This window comes from Salvia splendens, chromosome 14, assembly GCF_004379255.2.
Source record: "Salvia splendens isolate huo1 chromosome 14, SspV2, whole genome shotgun sequence".
In the NCBI taxonomy this organism is placed as follows: Eukaryota; Viridiplantae; Streptophyta; class Magnoliopsida; order Lamiales; family Lamiaceae; genus Salvia; species Salvia splendens.
In genome coordinates this window covers 26,042,727-26,067,598 of record NC_056045.1, presented here as the reverse complement: position 1 = coordinate 26,067,598, position 24,872 = coordinate 26,042,727, and the positions used below count along the sequence as shown (strand labels likewise).

The 24,872-nt window shown below is 40.4% G+C and overlaps 2 pseudogenes; one reads left to right on the top strand and one right to left on the bottom strand.

Annotated features, from left to right (window-relative positions):
• The first annotated feature begins 13,712 nt into the window (after positions 1 to 13,712).
• On the top strand, positions 13,713 to 17,599 carry LOC121765227 (annotated as a pseudogene).
• A 359-nt stretch (positions 17,600 to 17,958) lies between these two features.
• Positions 17,959 to 21,246, bottom strand: LOC121764418 (annotated as a pseudogene).
• Between the last annotated feature and the right edge of the window lie 3,626 nt (positions 21,247 to 24,872).

Here is a 24,872-nt window from a genome sequence, read left to right as displayed (position 1 = left end):
AGGATGTGCAAGAAGGGATCGTGTATCAGGACAAGTACGTGAGTATGTACGAGGATGAGCAAGGGTTTGAAGATGACTATGAGGAGGAACCCGAGGAGGCTCCGCAAGGGAACTCCGAGGAGGACGATGACGAGGACCCGGAGGAAGGGCCTATGGATGAGGATGATCGAGTCGTAGTCTAGAAATAGAATAGTTGATGTCTTGTTAGTTTTGTTTTTAGTACGATCTGCTCTTGGGAAACAACGTTTGACCTCCTTTCTTTTAATGAGAATTTGATTTTGATATATATCCTATGTGTTGCATCTTACTACTTGAAGATTATGAGAAAATTTCGAGAAAGTGGTAATTTTGGATGAGAATTGTAGTAACACTTTTTGGATTTTGAATCAGAATGCCGCCAAGACGTGAACGCCGTCCACAACAAGGACCCAACGCTCCACCACCACCTCCACCACCACCTCCACCCCCGCCTCAGCAAGAAAGATTCATAGTTACGTTCTCCAGGCAGAATCCCCCTAAATTCGATGGACAGGGAGATCCCTCAAAAGCCGAAGAGTGGATACGCGGCCTCGAGCGTATTTTCAGGGTCATGGAGTGCACAGATAGGGAGCGCATTGCTTGCGCCACCTTTCAACTATCAGGTGATGCCGATTACTGGTGGGAGACTCGGCAAAGGACTATGAATCCTGCACGCCTGGAAGCGCTATCTTGGGAGGAGTTTAAAGTGGAGATTGATAACAAATATGTCCCAAAGACGTACAGACGGGCCAAGGTGGTAGAATTCCACACGCTGAGCCAAGGCCGAATGACTGTAACTGAGTACGACCGAGCCCTCGCGCAGATGGCACGTTATGCGCCCGAGTTGATGGACACCGACGAGAAATGGGCGGTGAAGTTCCGGGCCGGGCTCAGAGATGAGATAAAGGCCGCATTGGCTTGTCAAGGAGAACTCTCCTACTCGGAGATCTTGACTTGTGCACTGGACGTGGAAGATGCACTCCCTAAACCAAAAGTGGTGGCGACAACAAACGCGACACCCCTACAAGCTCAGTCAGGTCATCAAGAGAAGAGGAGGTGGGATGGTGATCACACTCAGTATGGTGGCAAGAGGCCACAACACATGAAGAACCCACCCTACAATGGCGGGAGACAGAATACCTATCACCCTAGGGCAAGCTTTCCGCCGAGGAACCCTCAATGTGGAAGATGCTTCAAGTACCACACCGGAGAGTGTCGAGACCCTAGATGCTTCAGCTGTGGTGGAAGTGGCCATTACTTCCGAAGTTGCCCAAATAAGAACATGGGAACGGGGACGAGACAGAACCAGTTAGGCTTCCGTCCACCATCCCAGGCACTACCTGCACCTCAACCGCAACAACGCCGCCAAGGACTGCCGTCGCAAGCAAGAGCCTACGCCTTGAAGGGGAAGCAGCCGGCAAACGGGAAAGAAACCTTTGGGCAAGGAAACTTGGCAGGTATGGGCACACTTCTCAACACGCCTATAGTTGTCTTGTTTGATACGGGTGCATCGCATTCCTTTATATCAACTTCTTGTGTGGATACATTAGGATTACCTACTGTTAAGACCGAACCCACTATGAGTGTGACCTCACCGGTAGGCGGGACTATAGATATATCCCGATCTTGTGCGTGTGTGAACTTTGGAATAGGTGAACTCAGTTTGTTGGCTCATAATTTACAAGTAATGACGATGGGTAGCGTAGACATAATCTTGGGTATGGATTGGTTAGCGGAGAACCACGTTACTCTTCATTGTAGAGAAAGGGAAATTTCGTTTGAAACCCCAGGAAAAGAGCCGACGAGGTTTTACGAAATCTCAATGAACCGACGCAAGTCCATTGTCTCCGCGCTGCAAGCCACTACAATGATGAGGAAGGGATGTCCAGCGTACCTTGTTTATTTGAATGGGGAGGAGAAGAAAGACAGGAAGATAGAAGATGTGGCGATAGTGAGTGAATATCCCGATGTCTTCCCCGATGCATTGCCGGGACCCCCACCCGACAGGCAAGTAGAATTCACGATCGATCTGGAGCCCGGATCGGCACCAATATCCAAGGCACCCTATAGGATGGCGCCAAAAGAGTTGGAGGAGCTTAAGGTGCAACTACAAGAGCTACTGGAATTGGGATTCATTAGACCTAGCGTGTCGCCATGGGGAGCACCAGTGTTGTTTGTAAAGAAAAAGGATGGAACGATGAGGATGTGCATCGACTATCGAGAGCTAAACAAACTGACGCTGAAGAACAAGTATCCACTACCAAGGATAGACGACTTGTTTGACCAACTTCGAGGGGCAGGAGTCTTCTCTAAGATGGATTTGAGGTCTGGGTACCATCAGCTGAGGGTTCGGCGAGAAGATGTACCCAAGACGGCTTTTCGAACAAGGTATGGTCATTATGAGTTCGTTGTGATGCCTTTTGGACTGACGAACGCCCCGGCAGTGTTCATGGACCTTATGAACCGCGTGTTCCATCCGTATTTGGATCGGTTTGTTCTAGTTTTCATCGATGATGTGCTCGTTTACTCGAAGAACGTGGAGGAGCACAAAGAGCACTTGAGAACCGTCCTAGCAACTCTAAGGGACGAGAAATTATATGCCAAGTTCAGTAAATGCGAGTTTTGGCTCAAGGAAGTGAACTTTCTTGGACATGTAGTAACCTCAGATGGGATTCGTGTAGACCCGGCCAAGGTGGAAGCTGTACAGGAATGGAAGTCACCTTCTACACAAAATGAAATTCGAAGCTTCTTAGGACTGGCAGGCTATTATCGAAGATTCATTGAGGGATTCTCGAAGATAGCAAGGCCAATGACACAACAACTGAAAAAGGGAGTCAAGATGAATTGGACACCAGAATGTGAGGCGAGCTTTCAGTTGTTGAAGGAGAAATTGACCACCGCACCAATTCTAGCTGTGCCGGAGTCAGGGACTGACTATGCGGTGTATACGGATGCGTCGAAGGTGGGACTTGGATGTGTGCTTATGCAGAAGGGGAAAGTGATTGCATATGCATCGAGGCAATTGAAGCCCCATGAGCTGAACTATCCGACACATGACTTAGAACTGGCAGCCGTGGTACATGCACTGAAGATTTGGAGACATCATCTCTATGGAGTCCGTTGTGAGATATATACGGACCATAAGAGTCTAAAGTACTTCTTTGAGCAAAAGGAGTTGAACATGCGCCAACGTAGATGGCTCGAGTTGGTGAAGGACTACGATTGTGGTATAAACTACCATCCGGGAAAAGCAAACGTAGTGGCCGATGCTCTTAGTAGGAAGTCTCAATCTCAGCTGGCCACCTTTCTTACTATCGAGGAGAGTCTAATCCAAGAGTTCAGTAAGATGCGGTTGGAAGTAGTGAGAATGCCCGAGACTGTGGAAGGAATAGTAGCCACGTTGGTGATGGAACCCGACTTAAGAGCCAGAATTGTGGAAACTCAACGGCGAGATACGTTATTAGAGAAGATTCGCTCAGAAGTGAGGGCGGGTGAACTCGGAAACTTTCGTGAGGCAGCGGATAATGGTCTCACATACAAGGGAAGGTTGTGTGTGCCTAAGGATGAAGGCCTGAGGATCGAAATCATGAGAGAAGCACATGAAACACCATACGCTGCTCACCCAGGAAGCACCAAGATGTATCAGGACATGAAGAGGCAATTTTGGTGGAACGGTATGAAAAAGCATGTTGCGGCATTTGTGGAGAGATGCCTAGCATGTCAACAAGTAAAGGCGCTACACCAACGGCCCTATGGGAGATTGCAACCCCTTGAGATTCCAGAATGGAAGTGGGAACATATTGCAATGGACTTTGTGACAGGACTGCCAAAATCCCAGCGAGGAAACACTGTGATTTGGGTGATTATAGATCGTCTCACCAAATCTGCTCATTTTGTACCGGTTCGTGCTACCTATGGATCCAACGAGTTGGCTAAGATATATGTGCGAGAGATTATACGCTTGCATGGAGTACCAGCGACAATTACATCCGATCGCGATGCCAAATTTACCTCTAGGTTTTGGACGGGCCTGCAGCGCGAGTTGGGGACTAAGTTGAATTTTAGTACTGCCTTCCACCCACAAACCGATGGGCAGTCAGAGAGAACGATTCAAGCCTTAGAGGATATGCTGCGAGCCGTGGTGCTAGATCGAGGTGTAGGTTGGGAAGAAGTGTTGCCATTGGTTGAGTTCGCGTACAACAATAGTTACCAGGCGACTATCAAGATGGCTCCATACGAGGCATTGTATGGAAAGAAGTGTAGATCGCCACTTTATTGGGATGAAGTGGGTGAGAGAAGAATTCTCGGACCAGACTCTATAGAGGAGATGATAGAGATTGTCCGACAAATCCGTGGGAGGATCAAGGAGGCACAGGATCGACAGAAATCATATGCGGATGTTCGAAGGACCGATTTACAATTTGAAGTCGGAGAAAAGGTCTTTCTGAAAGTTTCCCCTTCTAAAGGAATAATGCGTTTTGGAGTGAAAGGAAAGCTGGGACCCCGATTTATCGGGCCGTACGAGATTTTGGATAGAGTCGGCGTGGTAGCATACAGATTGGCCCTACCACCAAGCTTTGGGAATGTGCACAACGTCTTCCATGTGTCACAATTGAGGAAGTACGTGTTTGACCCCGCACACATAGTTCACCAAGAAGAGATGATGGTCCTAAATCCCGATCTAAGTTATGAGGAGAAGCCCGAGGCCATTTTGGATCGAAGGGTGCAAGAATTGAGGAATAAGTCAATTGTTTCGGTGAAAGTACGGTGGAGGAATCATGGGGTCGAAGAAGCAACATGGGAATTAGAAGATAAGATGAGAGAGAAGTTTCCGGAGCTGTTTGAGTGATCTAGACAAATTTCGAGACGAAATTTTGTTAAGGTGGGAGGAATGTAATATCCGAAAGTTTATAATTTTTTTTTATTTCTTTTTACTTAATGGATGATTTTGTGTAATATATGGTGTGGAAAATCTTAATTGATTTATATTATTGTTGTGGATGTGATATTATTTACCTAAGCTTTTTGTAAAGGGGGATAATTAATTAAGTCATGGGTTAAATTACTCCTAATTAATTAATTTCTTTTCCTCTCCCTCTCCCTCTCTTTTTTTCGAAAACCCCTCCCCCTCTCCCACAAATTTCTCAACCTCCCCACTCCCACAACAACCGTTACTCTCTCTTTTCTCTCATCTCTCCCTCATAATCGTTTTCTCTCCTCTCTCTCTCGCTATCGTCCTCTCGCCGGTAAGTTCTCCCTCCTTCTCCCTCTCGGTTCTCTTTCCCTCTCACTCCCTCTCATTTATTTCTTGGTTTCGTCAAGGTATCTCTCTCGTACCGAATTTGGAAGCGGAGTAGGGAAAGCTTTTGATCTACGTTTGAACTATCCGGGAAAGGTAACCCAAGACCCTAACTCTTAATAATTTCGAAAAAAACATGCAAGTAGGACGTTTTTGGATGGTTTAGATGCTGAATAGGTTTTGTGGCTATGTGTTGGTGTTGAACATGTTTTTGGTGATAACTGACAGTGGGTTCCGACCCCTTTTTGACTGAGCAAACGATCTCTTTTTGATACGAATTTTTAACTGTATAAACTTGGATGTGTCTTGGGTGTGGTGTGTAAATTTCAGCTTCTTTGGAGGTCTGGTGATTTTTAATGATTTTTGTAAGTGAACTGCGCTTTTCTGATGGATGTATGTTTTTGGGTGATGTATTTATGTGCAATGGGTGTGAATCTGAGTGTGTGGTCTTTGGGATGTATGTGGGTGTGTTTGGCCAAGAGATGGCTCGGGGAAAACAGCGTTTGGTTCGGGTGGTTTGTGTGTGTTGGCCGAGAGTTTTGGGGTTCGGCCTAGGGCAGTGTTGTGGGGAGTTTTGAAGGTTTGATCTCATGTTTTCGGGTGTGTTTTGGGTTGTGGAATGTGTGTTGTGATTGTCGTATAAGGTTTGAGAATCGTTGGTTGGGGGAAAGTTTGTGTGCACGTGATCGAGCCAGCGGCCGAGACGCCGAGCCAGATGTCGGGCCAGGTGCCGAGCCAATGCCGAGACAGGTGCCGCGCCAGGTGCCGAGCCAGATGCCGAGCCAGTGCCGAGCCAGGCGGCCGAGACGGTCGGCCGAGGTGCCGAGCCAGGCGGCCGAGACGGTCGGCAGAGGTGCCGAGCCAGGCGGCCGAGACGGTCGGCCGAGGTGCCGAGCCAGGCGGCCGAGACGGTCGGCCGAGGTGCCGAGCCAGGCGGCCGAGACGGTCGGCCGAGGTGCCGAGCCTGGCGGCCGAGACAGTCGGCCGAGGTGCCGAGCCAGGCAGCCGAGACGGTCGGCCGAGACACCGAGCCAGGCGGCGAGACAGCCGGCCGAGGTGCCGAGCCAGGCGGCCGAGACACCGAGCCAGGCCGAGACGCCGATCCTTTTTCCGAACCTTTTCCGAGCCAAGTGAGCCGTTTGCACAGTGAGGGTATGCCGGGGGTATGAGTGTTGCGTGTGTGTCGTGTGCGCGTCTTGAGTACGTTGTATGCGTGTCGGGTGCGTGCGTGGTGTGTTTCGGACGTGTGTTTTTGTGTGATTGACTTATAAGATGTTGTTAAGTGTGCGTACGTGTAACGTGCTAGATGTCGAAATCATCCACGTAGGATTCATGCATTGTCGTTTAAACCCCGTCTTTCCTGATTCTAATTATGATACTTATTTATCTTTCAAAAGGGTGATCTTTTACGAGGAAATTGTGGTTGAAGAAGGAAACTGTTTAAAAGCTAAGCAATCGAGGTGGGCTTTTCTACCCTACTATTTTGTGGGTTATCTCAAATACGGACTCTGTTCCGGAAATGTTTATGGAGGTGAACTGTTTGTCTTGCCAATTGTTTTGTTTTGAAACCTATCTGAAGTGGTTTACCACATATGTTTAATCGAATTCGGGTCTGTTGGGCTGCGAACCCTCAGGCTAGTGTACACGAGATCGGGAGCCATCTGAGAGCAAGTTGGCCGGTCTAGTTGACCTGGGGTGTGGCCACGCCCCTTGTCACCCGTTGGATCAGATAGTGTATGATGGTGGGAATAAGGGTGGCAATATCTGAAAATGACTGCGCAGTCGAATTTATGAAATATGTTTTAGTGTACTTGGGTTATTTTCTTTACACTTAAAACCCCAAGGTTACACTGTTATGGCATGACAAACTATGATTTTGGCGTGTGTCCACTGAGTGCAATAAGTACTCAGCCCTGCATGTTGTTTTCTTAATGTGCAGGTTGAGCGACGATGGGGATGACGGATGTTGAGCAATTAAAGTCAAAATTGTGTTTTTACTTTGCCTTTTGGATGGTGTCGTGTCGTCATACCCGGCATTATCTATCTCTTGGTCTGTTCCGCTGCTTTGTAATCCGATACAATGTTTTCAATTAAACTCTGTTTACTTTAACTTTAGAAATGTCGCTACAGTACTTTGTTTTGAAGTGAACTTCCTCTAATTAAACGTTTCGGGTCAAGTATTCTTGTTCTCCCCTTTCTTCCCCGTTTCTTTATTCCTCCCCTAGTCGCGGTCCACCGTACTTCCTATCCTTAGGAAATGCGGGCGTGACAGTTCTCGTCGTCCGTCCACCTCCTCCGTACCTCCTCCTCACCCGGCTGCGACGACTCGCCGACCTTCTTCTTGCCCTTCTTCTTTGGGGCGCCACGCCCCGGCACTGCCCCCCCCTTGAACTAGAGTCTCCGGAGCTCCGAGAGTATCAAACCCCAACTCATCTAAGGAGAAACTATCAAACCCCAAGGGTGTTTGGGTCGATGTGTGCGAAGACCCAGTCGAAAAATCAAAACTGGGGCGATAGACATCCCCCGCCGTCGCCGGGGACCCCCCAGGAGTCCCCTGTGTAGCCGGTACGACCCCCGGAGTCCCCTGTGTAGCCGGTACGACCCCCGGAGTCCACTGTGTCGCCGATGCTCCCCCGGGCATCATCTGCATCCCGGGTACCCACCCCGGTATCGGCGGAAACCCCCCCGGCGGACTCCCCCCCATTGGGGCCCCGGGCATCATCTGCTGCCACGGGTACATGTTGTAGTACCCGGGCACCTGACCCCATCCACTTCCCACAGGGATCGTCGGAGTTTGTGACCCGCTACTCCCGGAACTAGGCTCGTTGTTGAGATCCATTTCCCGTTGTTGATCTTGAACAGAAATTAAGATAGAGAGAGACTCGTTAAAACAAGTGGTGCGAATGAAAATGACGAGCAAAGCGCGTATATATAGTGTTTCGGAAAAAAAAATTAATTTTCGCGCTAGGCGGTGCGCTGGGCGATCCGGGCGCTGCAATAGCGCCGAACGGACCCCCCAGCCGACCGCCCAGCGCCACGCGACCGCCCAGCGCTGCGCGGTTTCTCTCTCCAATCGCCCGCTGGGCGGCTGCAATAGATCGCCCAGCGAACCGCCCAGCGCCGCCCAGCGCCGGCGCTCGGCTGGGCGGTCGATGGGCGCCTATTGTGGATGGCCTAAATTGTTACTAAAAATGAAAAGAGTGCAAATAACTTGGGACGCCCAGAAAGGAAATAAGTGCAAGTAGTGCGGGACGGAGGGAGTACTATAGATTGAAAATTTGAAGACATTTGAAATGTCAATTGCAAATTTTCGGTGGGTGGTATTTTGACTTTGTTTAGACAATAGTACTACTTTGGTTGGTCTCTCAACTTAATGAATTACTTTATGCTAAGCTTTTATTAACGCTTTCCTTTAATATAAGTAATATATGAATTGGGTCAACCCGTTTTCTGATTACCTAATCCAAAAAGCGTGATTACGCATACCACTTTTTATAAACGTGTTGTATGCAATCTTTCACCGATTTCAAGACCCATTTTTGTCTCGAATCTTGTCGAAATCTGCCTTACTTTTGTTGTGTTACATAGTTTTGAGCAATACACAGATGATTGATTATGTAATAAACAAACAAATGTCCAATTTGATCAATATAACAATTAGATGGCAATCACTTCAGTCTTAGGTTGGATATATACCAGCCAATAAAAATTTAGAGCACAAAAGATTTACATTATATAAGATTGTCTTACGAAATCAAGATATGTAGGATGATACTTATGAAATTTTGTTCATAGTCAAATTTGAATTCAATTCAGGATAATAAACAGAAATATGACATTAAGAGAGAATATTAATTACCTTATGTTGAAAATTTTCACTTTAACATTACTCTTTTGAAAGTATGGGTTAATAGCACTTTTAAATATGCAATTTATAAATGAGAAGTAGCTAGATGTGATAACATTTTAACATTGAAGTCCTTAATAGAGGAAGTGTGCCAACTATTATAGTTAATATATATCTACATATATGTGGGGGCAAAGAATAAAAGGTGACATTGAAAAGCATAATATTGGTGTGAGAATAATTAAGAATATTATAATCATGCTGGAGTTCCAAATTCCAATCTTGCCTTGAACTGCTAGCAAAGATAATCAAATACTCTATATATTTGGATGGAACGTGACAAATTTTAATATCAATGACTCTACTAATTCGTAGAGGTGTGATTCTTTGCTAATTTTATAAGTTGTTAACTCTGTTAATTTATCAAAGCAGTGTATTAAAAATATAAATATGTTGACATTGAAATATCAACATAAACTTAGTTGATATTTTAGTACACTGTATTGACATTAATATTTAAAATTTCAACATAATATATTAAAAATGTCAACATAATTATGTTGACATTTTTAATATACTGGTTGATGAATTAACAAGTTAGCAATTTAAAAAATTATAACGCACCCGTATCTGTGGAACCTAAAAAATGGTCTTAAATATACTAGGCCTTGTTGTCTTGGTCTGAACTCAGTAGTATTATAATTACAATTGTTAAAGTCTAACTAATAATATTGAGAACTAATCCTACATTACTAAACACTTCCGTTAATTCAAAATCAAGTGAAATCATGTTTGATTTAGTAATTGAACTATAGTGATGAACAATATATAATTTAAAGCAGTAGCTATTATAGATGAAATCGTTTTCGCTGTATTTTATCCGTAGCGTGATGAGCTAAAATAATTAATGCCTTCTATTATGAGTATTATTTTATTGTTATTTTTGTTGTGATGATAGATACAAACTTAAAGATTTCATTACTTAATTATCATATTTAGCATAAAAGATTTGTGTCTGAGTAAATGTACACACACAAATAGTATTAGAACACGAGCTGGAGAAAATATTAGATTTATTATTTGTCTTATTCTGGAAATATAAACAATGCATGTTTTCTTTATTCTTTATGTTACTACCATAGCATATAAGCATTGCACAACCTACTATATTCTTTTTTATATAATATATTTGACAGCTTGGTTTGAATTTCTAACAGAAGACGACGAATCACTAATTAAAGTAATAACTTTGGATTATGTTTTGCACCAACTAATTAAAATCGTGAACAGTTTAGATCCATCTATTGATTGAAATATTATCTACCGACAAATCTGGACGATTATGAAATGATAAGGCTCATTTCAATTTTGTTTTATAGCACGGTTATTTTTTAAGCTAAACCTAACATAATACTTAAAAAGAGAGAATGAAAAATAAATGGAAGAAATAAAATTAGCAGTTTAAGTCTGATTCACTTCATTGATAAATACATTGATGAATTTATTCACTATATTATTCCTGACAAATTATCAATATACATTGAAGAACTAATAAATTGTTGCTAGTTTGGTTAGCAGATAAAAGAAAATGCTGGTTTAGATAGACAAATTAAATGCGTTAAATTAATATCAAGCTTTAATCAGACAATATTAATTAAAATCAAACAAGAACAAAGACTTGAAATCGACATCCCATCTTCTTGAAAATAAACCTTTGCAGCTGCAGCTTCAAATCACATCATTAATATTAGTATTGAACTTCCACAATGAATTATTAACAACTGTTTTATTATGCCATATTCGAATTTTGTTAAATGCGAATAATAATTGACAAAAAAAATCACCAAGTTATGTACGGTGAAACCAACAAGGATTGGCGCAACCTCCGGTGCACACGAATCTGACCCGACATGAACATGTCCCGGACATTATTATGAACTCGTTTAAAATGTACTAACAAATATCGTAGTCACGTAGTGTTAAACAGCCTAGTTTTTATTTCATGTGTAATTGACGTAGATTTTCGACTTGCCAGCTAGGCAACACGGGTATGATTTTTGTAGTCTAAATGTCACTATAAACCCTTTAAAAATGTTAGAGCTTGATTTGCCAATATACTTACGTTACTACATACATCTAAAAATTCATAGAGTATTAAATGGGTAGTATTTATTCAAACAAAAACTTATCTGACATTCTTGATTTTCACTATACAAATAAAACTATTAAATCGTCGAATTTGTTCATCAATATATATTATTGGGTTGCACACAATAGGCTTCATCAGAATTATAAAACATGAAATTGGCCACTATATTTGGGCTTCATATTGGGCTTTACATTGTTTAGTTTTCGTAATAGACCTCATTTTAGCCCATTAGCTATCTACAATTTCATTGGAACTAAAATATAGATACACTCAAAACCTTGATATAGTACAACGAAAATGACATGCTTTCTCGTATGCAATAAACTGCATGTCAATCATTATCATGTTACTGTTAACTAAGTTTGATTAAGACCTATTGTTATCAATATTATCCTAACCATGGATCAAACCTTTCCTTTATTACTACCTTCGTCCCACATTGAGCGTCACATTTAGTGTGGACACGAATTTTAAGAAATATAAAGAAAAATGAGTTGAATAAGTTAGTGGATTATAGGTCTCATTTATATATATTAGATTTATAATAAAATGTGAGTAGAATTGATTGATGAAATGTGAGGTCTACTTATCATTTATGGTAAAAGTGAAATGTGACTCTTATTGTAGGACGGGCCAAAATGGCAAAATGTGACACTTAATGTGAGACGGAGGTAGTATGTTATACTTATCATTATCACGTGTCTATAGAAACGAGTCCAACTAATTTGCCTCTTTCTAGTTATTCTAGTTATTATCGATTATAATTTGACAATCGTTTTGTCACTAATTGTAGCTAGAACCAATGTGCACATTGTTAAAATAGTACACATCATTCATCCACTAGCCACGTAGAGCCGACTAGACAGCCTATGCTTATGTGGCGGCATGTTATCACATTGTAATTATTAGGGTGTCCACTATAAGGTGGACACGCCCAATAGCTCCGCCCCAATTTTGTGTCCATAGCCCCGGATTTTTGTCCATAGTCCCAAAATTCTATTTCCGCCACTATAGTGGACACCTCCAATAGCCCCCAAATTTTATAATCAACTTTCATTTTATTAATGTTTCAAGTAATTACGAAAAAATTTATCGGGATATAAGTACGTAGACGAAGTCGACTATACGAATTAAGAATAAAAATAAAATTTAACTTTAAATTAAAATACAAATTAAAATAAAATTAAAATTAAACACACTAATTTAAAATTAAAATTAAAAGTACACACTACATTAAAATTTGTATAGATGTTGTATTGGAATGGTGTGAAAATAATGAATGGAGTGGGGTGTATTTATAGGTGAATTGAAGTGTAAAAAAAAAAAAATCGGAAAATCGCCAGCCGCGGCGGTTGTCCTCCGCTATAGGAGGCGCGGCTATAGGGACGCACGCCGCATCCTCGCCCCGCACGCGGCTATCCTGCATCCGCCGCCTCCCTCCCCCCTCGCCGCGTCCACCTCCGAGGCGGACACCCCCCCTCACTATGATAGCCGCGCCTTTCTCCCCCCTCCGCCCCCAATCGCGGCGACCGCCGCGGCGTGTCCATAGTGGACACTCTTAATTAACTTTATATATAATCAACATGTAGTGTAATACCATAATTTTGTTAGGATCGTCGACTGCAACATTAGTTTGATATTGTCCGCTTTGGGTCAAGCCCGCACGGATTTGTTTTTGGGTCACTCCCAAAAGGCCTCAAACTAATTTGGGTTGGACAGGAATTATATACACCTTCCAACTTCCCTTACTCATCCGATGTGGGACGGGTTTGTAACCCAACAAACCTCCCCTCAAACCGAGACCACATCGGGAACGCAGTTGACACGAACATGGGTCGTTCCAGCCCTGGCCCCTGGGTCATCCTGGGCCCGACTCTAACCCGAGTCCTTCAGGGCCCGACCCTAACCGGGGCTCATCCAGGCACAACCCATAGCCACCTGGGCTCTGATACCACTTGTTAGGATCGTCGACTGCAACATTAGTTTGATATTGTCCGCTTTGGGTCAAGCCCGCACGGATTTGTTTTTGGGTCACTCCCAAAAGGCCTCAAACTAATTGGGGTTGGACAGGAATTATATACACCTTCCAACTTCTCTTACTCATCCGATGTGGGACGGGTTTGTAACCCAACAAATTTCATATTATATGATAAAAGAATCATTTAATTTTTATCCTGTAAAAACACTTCTTATCCATTCATGAAAATAGTTATGTTTTCTTTCTAAAGAAGATTTCATTTTTCACTAAAATACTTTAATTATTTTTTTCTTTATTTTTCTATTTATTAATTTCTATTAAAATTCATACTAGTATTATCTATAATTAAGATTATTTTTATTGACCAATTTAGTTTGAACTCATTTAATTATGTAAAGACGCATTGAAAAACAAAGACGATGAGAAATAGTGAGTCAGCGCCAGCATATCCATCTCTCTCTTAATCTTCTCTAAAAGCATATCCATATCTCTCTTAATCTTCTTAATCTAAAACCCAATTGCTTCCTTTTTTTTTATCTATTTTTCACTCTTACTGATCTCTCCATTCTCTTGTAAATCTGCTCTCTCCTTAAATTCAATATTACAACTGCGTTGAACAGATATTGTTTTACATGTAAGTCTCCTGCTTAATCAGAGGTGATTTCTAACTAAAAATCGGGGTTTTACAGTTGATCTGCCACTCCAATTTTCTGAAAATGCATTTGCAAATGGCAATCTTTTCTTCGTCGTATAGTTTAGTTGGATGTCCATTGTTTCAAATCCAAATAGTATGATTTTGCAGATCGATTTTGTGATCAATTGGATTTGTATTTTGGTTACTAGAAGCAGAGTATTTGCAGACTATATCTGCCCCAACTTTGAAGTGCATAAGAATCAGGGTTGCAGTTGATTTTTAAAAAAATTATGTTGCTCTCAGCTTCCAAACTATGCGAATTTTCACATCGTATTGGATATATAGCTGAGGAGTTTGTTGATAGGTCATAGGTGCTATGATACAACAATATAGATTGTTTTTTTCACACGTATTTAGCTCAATTAGCTTTTACTAGTATACTCTAGTAATTGTGTTTTAGTACACCTAGCATTTAGCTCACTCATGGAATGTTTTGTGCCTGTTTTAATTTCGGAGAACATAATTGCATTAGGACTTCTGAGAAGTATTATTAGTCTCAGTTAATTGTTATTGTTTCTATAGAAACATGGAGGCTGAAGGTGGGGCTGCGGATGCACTTCGGAGGAACTACCGACTTGGGAAAACGCTTGGGCATGGCTCCTTTGGAAAGGTCAAAATTGCAGAACATGTTCGGACGGGGCATAAGGTGGCCATTAAAATCATCAATCGTCGGAAGATGGGGGGTCCTGAGATGGAAGAAAAGGGTAAAACATTTGCTTCATTTAGAACAATAAAAGATTGTAAGACTTTCTTGTTGCGGGGCAGAGGAGATGCTTTTTCTAGTTTCTCGAGTTTGGTGCTATTATGTTTGCATTTTGGCATTACCCTTTCATTTTATGAGCTAAAGTGTTCTATAGCTTTCTAAGAGTCAGTGGTGTTATGCAGTGAGAAGAGAAATAAAAATATGCCGATTGTTTGTGCATCCACATGTGATCCGCCTCTATGAGGTTATAGAGACACCAACAGATATATATGTCATCATGGAGCACGTGGTGAAAGGAGAGCTCTTTGATTATATTGTGGAAAGGGGCAGGTTGCAAGAAGATGAAGCTAGACACTTTTTTCAGCAGGTAGAATTCTCTGTGTTTTTTTGGTCTCTTATTGCTGACTTGCACGTGCAGACGATGTGTTAAGTTTATTTCAGTCAATACATTGTGCTGAATTCTATTTGTGTCTTTGGCAGATTATCGCGGGAGTGGAGTTTTGCCATAGAAACATGGTCGTTCATCGTGACCTTAAGCCAGAGAACTTGCTTTAGATGGGAAAGGCAATGTGAAGGTAGCTGATTTTGGATTAAGCAACATTATGAGGGATGGGCATTTTCTAAGAACAAGTTGTGGAAGCCCAAACTATGCTGCACCTGAGGTTGTACAATTAGCATGCTTTTAAATATAAAATAATATTGCTCTCGTAATAATATTGTGCCATGATGCTTTTTATTAACGCTAATTTAGTTAATGGGAGCTTATTGCAGGTTGTTTCTGGAAAACTTTATGCTGGGCCTGAAGTGGATGTTTGGAGCTGCGGTGTAATTTTGTATGCTCTTCTTTGTGGGGCTCTTCCTTTTGATGATGAAAACATTCCCAATCTCTTCAAGAAAATAAAGGTATCTGTCGTAAATGTTTCCCGGAGCTTACAATGTTCGAGACAGAGATCATTATATAAGTAACTTTTGATAAATTTTAGAGTGGAATGTACACTCTTCCAAGCCACTTGTCTGCTGGAGCTCGTGATTTGATTCCAAGAATGCTGGTGGTGGACCCTTTGAAGAGGATAACTACTCATGACATACGAAAACATCCTTGGTTCAAAGTAAATCTTCCTCGCTATTTAGCTGTCACCCCACCCAATGCAACGGAACATCTAAAAAGGGTAACTTATTTGTCCAAAACTCTCTAGTGCTCATTGGTTTGATCTTATGACCGATGAGATGAAACATTTTTATGATTTAACATTTAAAAATACTATGTCCTCCAACTGTTCTTTGACTATGCATCTAGCTTCTTTTTTTTTCTTATTTTTACTTTGTAGAACTTTGATATGCATTATCCTATGCATAACATCTTGTTAGCAACTACAATTTAGTTTGTTTAAGCAATCAGTTGACAAGTGACGACGTCTAACATCTTGTTTGCCAAGAAACGTTTGGAGTTACATTTCTATTATGCTTCCAGACGCTGACCACAGATATCAAGTTTCCCAATTCATGTGCACCGGTAATACTGATGCAGTCTGATTATGCTTGCAGCTTGATGATGAGATCATTCAAGAAGTTCTTAGATTAGGATTTCAGAGGGGCCAGCTTATTGATTCACTGCAGAGCAGGCTGCAAAATGATGTAAACAACTACATAAATATCTGAATTATTTTAATCCTAAACCTTATAAATTGTTAATATTATGGTCTTATGCTGCAGGGTACTGTTGCATATTATCTACTATTGGACAAGCGGTTCCCCAATGCAACTGGCTACCTCAGTGCTAGCATCCAAGAGTCCACGGTAGTCATATCTTTTTCTCTTTTGCATATGTATATGGAACTTATTATTCTCTGCAAACATTTTTCAAAGTTTTGCATTTTTCAAGAGTCCACGGTTTATATTTTATGCATGTCATAGATGGTGATGCTTATGTAATTAACAGACTGCACTTGCTAAATATTTACTGAAATTTGTGTTAAATTATATTTCATGCATGGAAATTTGTTCATCTCTTCTTTCAGGAAATTTATTCTTCGGGACCTTATTCAGATCCTAATGCACAAGCCTTTCCAGTTGACGGGAATTCATCACCCTGGATCTCAAGAAAGAAGCAATGGGCTGTTGGAATACAGGTTAAAATTATGAACTTGAATGTGTTTTTACTTGTGTTTGCGAACAGGCGTACACACGAACTTGCACTCACCCAAATATTTTAGTAACAAGCATATATAGTTCTAGTAGTAGTACATTTGGTCATGTGCCATAGTTCTCACGTTGCTACTTTTCCAGTCCCCAGCACGTCCAGGTGAAATAATGACCCAGATTCTCGGAGCTTTGCAAGTTTTAAACGTCAGGTGGAAGAAGGTCGGGCACTATAACATGAAATGCCTCTTCACTCGCAGCATTCACAACCTAGACAGCAGTTCCACTAGTAACTACATGAATGGCAACCATTATGCTAATGGCACAACTTCCATCAGCACAAATGGATCGCAACCAAGCTCTGCTGTGAAGTTCGAAATACAGGTTGGCTTATTCGAGATATTTCTATATACATAGGTATATCAGGATGCACATCCTGATAATAATATCGCTTTTATTCTATGTGATGACAGCTTTACAAAACCAGCGAAGTGGAGTATGTGCTTGATCTACAGAGGCTCAGTGGTCCTGTGTTCCTCTTCTTGGATTTCTGCGCCTATTTCATGATGCGGCTTGAGTTCATTAGTATGTTAACTTCCGACAAAAAGTTTGTAACGTCGATGTAGATATTAGTACGATTTGGCAAGGTTATACCACTTGTTAGGATTTTATTGCAAAAAATTATAACTGGCCTTTGTATATACTATTTGCGAGTATTTTTTGTGTATAACACTCACAGCCTTGGGTGACTACGTGAATACTTTTCGTAAAATTCATTGCAAACTCAAATATAAAATGCAAGAAGCATTACAACGGTTTGAAATCTTGTTATGTTTATGATATTACAATCGACTTAAACAGTAATCTTGATATATTGAGTGAAAGGGATTAAACTGCAGGCAAAATGATACACACCAAAAATGGAATTGATCCACTATTTACTGCATGTTAGAAACTAGTTGTAGTAGCATTCAATTTTTACAGTATATGTATTTCCTTCCATTTCACATATTTGAAAGGTATGTATAATCCAACTGCTATGTGGATCAATGAATGATGTGAATAAGCTGGTATATGAAAGAATACCAACAATCAAATTGTCAAATAATGTCACACCATGTAGAATAGCATTTACTGCAGCCTACATCCTTGCTCTTCTGCCTTCATAAAGAGAAGAGACCTTGTAATCCTCTGCAATAATGCGGGCAACACAATTTAGTTGTGCGGCAATGAGGCATTAGGAAGCAATAAGTAAAGAAAAGAATCGTCTTGATACCTCCCGAGTATCTCTAAGCCGAAGGAGCTCTAATCTTTCTGATGGCCTACGATTTGTCAATGTAGCAAGCTGCATAATCAGGCAGGCCATCAAATGACGCAATAACAATGTTTTTTTCAGTTATGATTCAACTAAACGTGCATTAGTATACCCAAAAACTGAAGTGCTCGGGATCACGTGTGGGGGGCATCAATCCTTCGACTTTGAATAGCTCTGCAAGCCTTATTCTATCTGTAGGGGGATTGTCGGGAGTTAATGAGAAGATTTGGATTCAGAAAACATTACCAAATATCCTGTTAAAAGTATCGCACAGTTACCCCCTTGTGCTGCTTCTTGTGCCTCCTTTATCCATTGGCGAGCAAAAACTGATGCGTTATGTGTCATCTCCAGCAACTGTAAAAGATGAGTCGAACAAACTTCTTTTGAGAAAATGAAAAAGCAGAAGATGGCGACATGAAGCATAGCAATCAATTTTCGACTGGAGGAATGAGGATAATAATGTTTGTACTTCTACTTGGACTGGTTGTATCTATTTTTGGGTGATTTGGACATTATGCAAGGAAATCCAAATATCAGTTAGTACTCACATCATTTCTCTCACTTCCCTCTGGCGGAGATATGTCATTCACCCATTCAACCTCAGCTACACGGTATCTTCAGATCAATAAAAAGTGAAACAGTTTTAGAAGCTATGCTTGTGTATGAAATGGTCGCTAAAAAGTTGCGGGGAAATTACCCATCTTGATCCCCAATTTCTAATGATACGACATCTCCGCCGACCTTTTCACCTGCACCATTAGTTGTTCGTTACCAAATGATGTAGAAAGAAGTGCACATGATTATGTAGCTTACTTATAATTTTACCTCTAAAAAGAAACGTCCATCTGGAAGAGGCTCGCAGCTGCATTAATAACAGAACAAGTGATCATATGCATTAAGGCAGTGTAGTGTCAATAAAAGCAATCCATATTCCCCAGACAGAAAAGTATAAGGGGGGATTCAAACAAAATACTAAAATGGAAGAATATACGAAATTATAAGAGTATTGTCCAACTATTAGCAATCACCTACTCCGTAATTTCCACCTCACATGCATAATCAACGACTGAACCAGTTGATGGGTCAATCACAACCTACACCATGTAACATGCAGGAAAACAGATGAGCAGTATACATTGGACCCTAACAGTTGTATAATTCAAGTATGAAGAAACAACTCAAATAGCATCACAAGTTTATACCATTCCCATCCGGCGATTTCCCTCCATTATCCTCCTCACCTGTTGGGACACAAAACGTGGGACCTAAAAATCAGCCAGCGATGAGATAGTTATTAACCTATACACACATAATATGCCCACAAGATTACTATTAGAACAACTTGCTTCACAAACTAACACAGACAGCCACTATATTGAATTGATAAAATTTCTAGGATCAGATAATTATTCATTTATTATCTTTCAGATATAAGCAGCAGAATTCTCATTTAGCTAGGCTAAGGAGATTGTATTTTCATAATTGGGGTGGCAGGAAAGGCTATTTGCCACATATACCAGGATTTAAAGGTCAGGTGCCGTTTGACCTATTTAAAAGGGTAAAGATAGTACTCTCTTAGATTGGAAAAACTCCTAGATATAGTAATAGCTACTCCCTTGAGACTTTTATTTCTCTGACATCCTTAATCACTGCCTTTATAGATATTAGATAGGACAAAATGTAAGAGAGAGTTCAGATCATCAGAGCTAAAAATGAGCTGAAATAATGGCATGCAGGAGAAATTTGACCAGCTCACCATAAGTCTGTAGCGCGGTTCAAAAATGTTAAGCTGTAACTTCTGGCATGGTAGGATAACATCCATGGCAAAAAGAGGCAATAAATCAGGACCAGGGTTTGTCAAACTGAGTTGCTCCAATTTCCTCTCTGCATATTCCTCTGGAAAGCTCTTCTCTATGATGTTGTTCAATTGTGACACTGCAAATACCCAATCAACTGACAAGTTATTCGAGTCATATATGTTATGTGATTGCTGAGAATATGAATCTGTAAAAACCTAAAGCTTTGAGCGGAGCAATAGGACTATGAGCCACGCTAGTCGTAGCTCAATTTTTTTAAAGATAGTTCAAGATCATGTGGCAGGCCTTGTTAACATTAATGTTTCAAGCTTGAGCTTGAACATAAGTATTTGTTTGGGTAAAAGTAGATATATATCTAAACAGCTCAATAGGCTTAAATAAGCTCATGAACATAAAATATGTTTAATTAATTAAACTTATGCTCAGCTTATAATGAATGAGCCAAAACTCAAACTTTCTAATACTTGACTTAGCTTGATTACATCCATGAGATCAAGAATAACAGTAAAAAGCTAACCTGATTGCACATGTCCTGGGGCTAATAAACAAAACAGTACGACACAAAGGACATCTATTACCTGAAATAAACATACCAGATGCGAATAAAAATGCATCATTTAAACAATTAACATAATCATACACATTATTAAAAAAATATCAATGTAGAAAATGGAGTAAGCCAGACAAAGAGGAGGAGACAGGAAATAACACCTCGGTCCATAGTCTGAAATAGGCAATGACCGACAGAAAGAATGCCCACAAGGAGTTGTGATTGGTTCGTATAGTAACTTCAAACATAGAGTGCAATCATAATCATCTGTTCGTTGAGGATTACATGGCTTCTCCTCACAAAGGTATTGGTTATTTTCTTCTCTAAATTTGCAAGAGCATTGCTGCTGACAGAACATACATGATTATTTACAAGTTTATAAATAGGAAATTATAAGTAGTATGACACCGATACAAGTTGAGAAGGAACTCTCTACATTACCTTTGAGGATCAATCTGAAGGCCCTGACCGAATAACATCTTGAGCCAGCTCATACTTTTCCAACTGACAGGAAGATAATAAGGAATGACATTACACTACGAAGCAAGATGTGAGCACCAAGAAAACCAACAGACAACAACAGTAATAAGTAGATTTCCTGTATTATTAAAGTATACATGCAACTTTAGATGCAGAGATCTATCAATTGGTAACTGTTGTAAACCTAATTGTGAAAGAAATATTCCTGAGTATGATGTCAATTTCGAGTTGCTGCAAAGCCTATACATGTCTGTCATTGTGACCTCTTGAGAATACTGTAAACCTAATTATGAAAGAACTTTTCATGACTATCGTGTAGTTTTTCAGTTACTATTAAGCAGAAGCCATTCTCACCAAATAAGAGCATTAGCCTTAAGAATGTGGGAGGCTGCTGTATTACTTTGCAGATTCATCACCTCTCCGCATCATTGAGTGCAAGCTAAAAACATATAACACGAAATTAATAGGATATTTTAAGAAAAAGATGGACAAAATTTGGGAGAAATGCTAAGATAAGGGAACAAACCCCAGCATGAGTTGTTGGATCCAACCATTCAGTGTGCCTATGTTCTGAAGCGGAAGGAGCCTGCTTCTGAGGAATGGCTAATCCTGGGGAATAATACAGATGAAAAAGCAAGAAAACAGAAACCTAATAATACCATTCAATTAGTTGGACAAATTGTTCATAAACAATGTCATGATAAATCATGGTTAAGGACCACATACAGGAGATAGGCCAGCACATCGGTTGCTCAGAATTATAGAATCACCAGGCTTTATGTGGTTAGCCCTTGAGTATAATTCAATCGCCTGGTATAATTTGACAGCAAGTTCATGAGTATTATCCAGAAAGGCATACCAATTTACTAATGCCTAGCAATAAACAAATACATAAACTACAGTGTTCATACATGGTCTGGACATTTTCTGAACTAAATGCATAGCACTAATTAAATTTACTAGGCTAGCACCAACTGGCTTTACTCACCCAATAGCGCTTAAATGTAAGAAATTTGATGTAAAAATTATTGTGATTTTACTTAAGTTGACCCCCAATTACTTCGCAAGTAGCAATTGCAAACAAGCCCTGAATCTGAGAACCCAATCACAAAAAAAATTGAAACCTCAACATCTTAAGACTTTCAAAAATGTACAGTAGGATAAATCAGTAAAGAAAATCAGGGACTTGGTGCAATTAGAAATGATATCTCAGAACAATCTGTACCAGCGTACACTGAATCTCCAGAGTACATGAGTATAGCTTTATGTGTGAGAAACACTATTGGAATGGACGATCTACATTTTCAGAATAGGAAATTTTGTTGATCAAATGGCTGATAATATTTGAAAAAAACTACTACTACTCTGCCCTTTGATATAAGAAACCTAGAAACAGAGATGAAAAGATAAATGCTTAATGTAGTTATTATCTGTGCTTTCACAGCATCAAAGGAAATGATGATTATTGACTGAACATGACTAGGCTCCTAATATTTGAGCCATCGTTCCCAACCAATTTTGGTTCTTCAATGAACAATCGTCTTAATAAAAGAGCCATCAGAATAGAATATAAACACCCATGCGAACCAAACACATCTTTAACAAGCAGCAAGAATTGGATAATACTCCAGAAGTCCTAAAGCACTACATTGTTCATTTTCCACTTCCACCAACACCCAGACCATAGCCAATAAACAGATTTCGAGCCACCAATGTCAATGAACTTCAAGAAAGCTGATGTCTTATGTTTCCAAGGCTAACACCTAATTCTCCAAAACAGTGTCCCTTATTCCACATGGGTGAAATGTTTATCATCTACTGCTTCAGATATGTTAGCTTTCTAAAGCTTTAGCTAGCCATAGAAAATTATCCACATTAGCCTCTGATTAGGGTCAAACAGATTCAAGAAGTATGGGGGCAACATCCCATATCCCATTAAGATTTGTGGCATTACGTCAAAATACAAATCAATGTCTGCACCAAAATTGTGCTTCTTGCATTATTAAGATTATCGTTCCTGACACCTGTCTTCTAAAACCTCACTTGCACGACTTGGACCACAGGAGCGGGTAAATGCTTAGGCTTCAACCAAAATAGAAAACACCATTAAGGAACTCCTCCATGGAAACACTGCAACAGCCTAAAGCATAAGACCTAAGGCATAAGCCAAAGCCCTCTGAACGCAAATGCACAACAACTCGTCTAATAGGATGAAGAACAGAAAACTTAACTAAACCACCAACCGAGTACTACCATTTTCCAATTCCATACAATTAGAGTGATTAGACCAATGTTTCCACAAAGAAGTCCAAATTTTGACAGAAGACCAGATATACAGAGCTTCAACCCAATAACGAAAAATTCGCAATTTAATAAATGGCTGAACAAGAAGGGCGGCAGATAACCTGATCTAATCGATCTTCACGAAATGCCTTGTTTCCCCTATGCATGAGGTCGTAGAGATGCTGTACCGCTCCCATGAGATTGATGATCCCTCCCCATTCTGCAACGCAAATCAACACCAACCAGTTAGTTATGCTTCCATAAACACATACCAATATTAACTCACACACATATAGAGACAGAGATGCATATTAGTTCAGACCCATGGAAAATCCTGGACATCATCAATCCCTTCCAAGCTGATTCCGGCAGCTGGAGAAGTTTCCATTTCAGCAATTGATTGATTATTTACACAGAGAGCATGAATCAATTATGGAGCAGTTGAATGAACAAAACTGGGGGTGTCTCCAAATGAAGAGGGGGGAGTATAACCAATGGAGAAGTAGTTTAATTGATGAATGGGAAAGGAAACTGTGGCGGTAGTGGTGATGGAAGCGCCGTGTTCTCCCTCTCCTTATCCTCGTTATACACTTGGACTGTATTCGTTTACGTGTTTCTCTCTCACTAGTACACTATGCTCCTCTCTCTCTACGCCTACATATCAAAATTGTAGGCGCATCAGAGGTATGGGCTGTGGATCAATTATGCATGTAAAATCATGGAAAATTCTCACGCAATGAGTGTGTGATTTTGTGTGGAATTGATCGAGAGCTTTCGTTCTCGAATTGAAATTTGCCCTAAATTTTCACCACTGCTTAAGAGAGAGGTTTTTACGGTCTTCTCTCTTAATTCTCAGCCCATTGTGTTTGAGTGTGACGCTGCGCCCGGTGAAATGACACGCGGCAGGATATTAGCGGCCAGATGTTGTGACTGAGTATGCGCCACGTCGTCCTTCGTCCCACGACATGTAAATTACTCAAACCTAGTGCATGCATTGTATTTAAGACAAAGTGGGATAAAAAAAATATTATTAATGATATTTTTTAATGTAATTAACTAATTAAGGATGTTTATTTATGTTTTTAAATCTATCATAACTCTTTAAAAATATATTTATTGTTGGTTTCAACTAAAACTAAATAGCGTCTAAAAAAATAAAAAAATTAAGTTATGTCCTTATTTTAGAAACGTTTCTTTTCGTCTGAACTGTCGTTACTTTTAAAAATTTTCCTAGGCAATTACTTGCATCTCAATTTTTATATCCTTAAAAAATAAATTTTTTGGAGTGCATTACTTTTATTCCAGAGCTTTTTTTTTTCAGTCTCATTCGAAATGAAGTATTTTATTTCTGACATCTGATTTTATATGAGTATTGTTTTATGTATTGATATGATCTTCGTTGCTTGTTTGATTGATGATCTCTGATAAGTCGTGGGTGGATTGAACGACTCTATGAACGATTGTGCAAATTCATTTTATAAGTCAGCATAACTTTCTCAGTAAATAGAAAATTCAAGAAACTACTCAAAGGTAATAAAACTTGTTAAATATTATTGATAATTGAATAGACAATTTTCATCTACACATACGAGGCGTATAT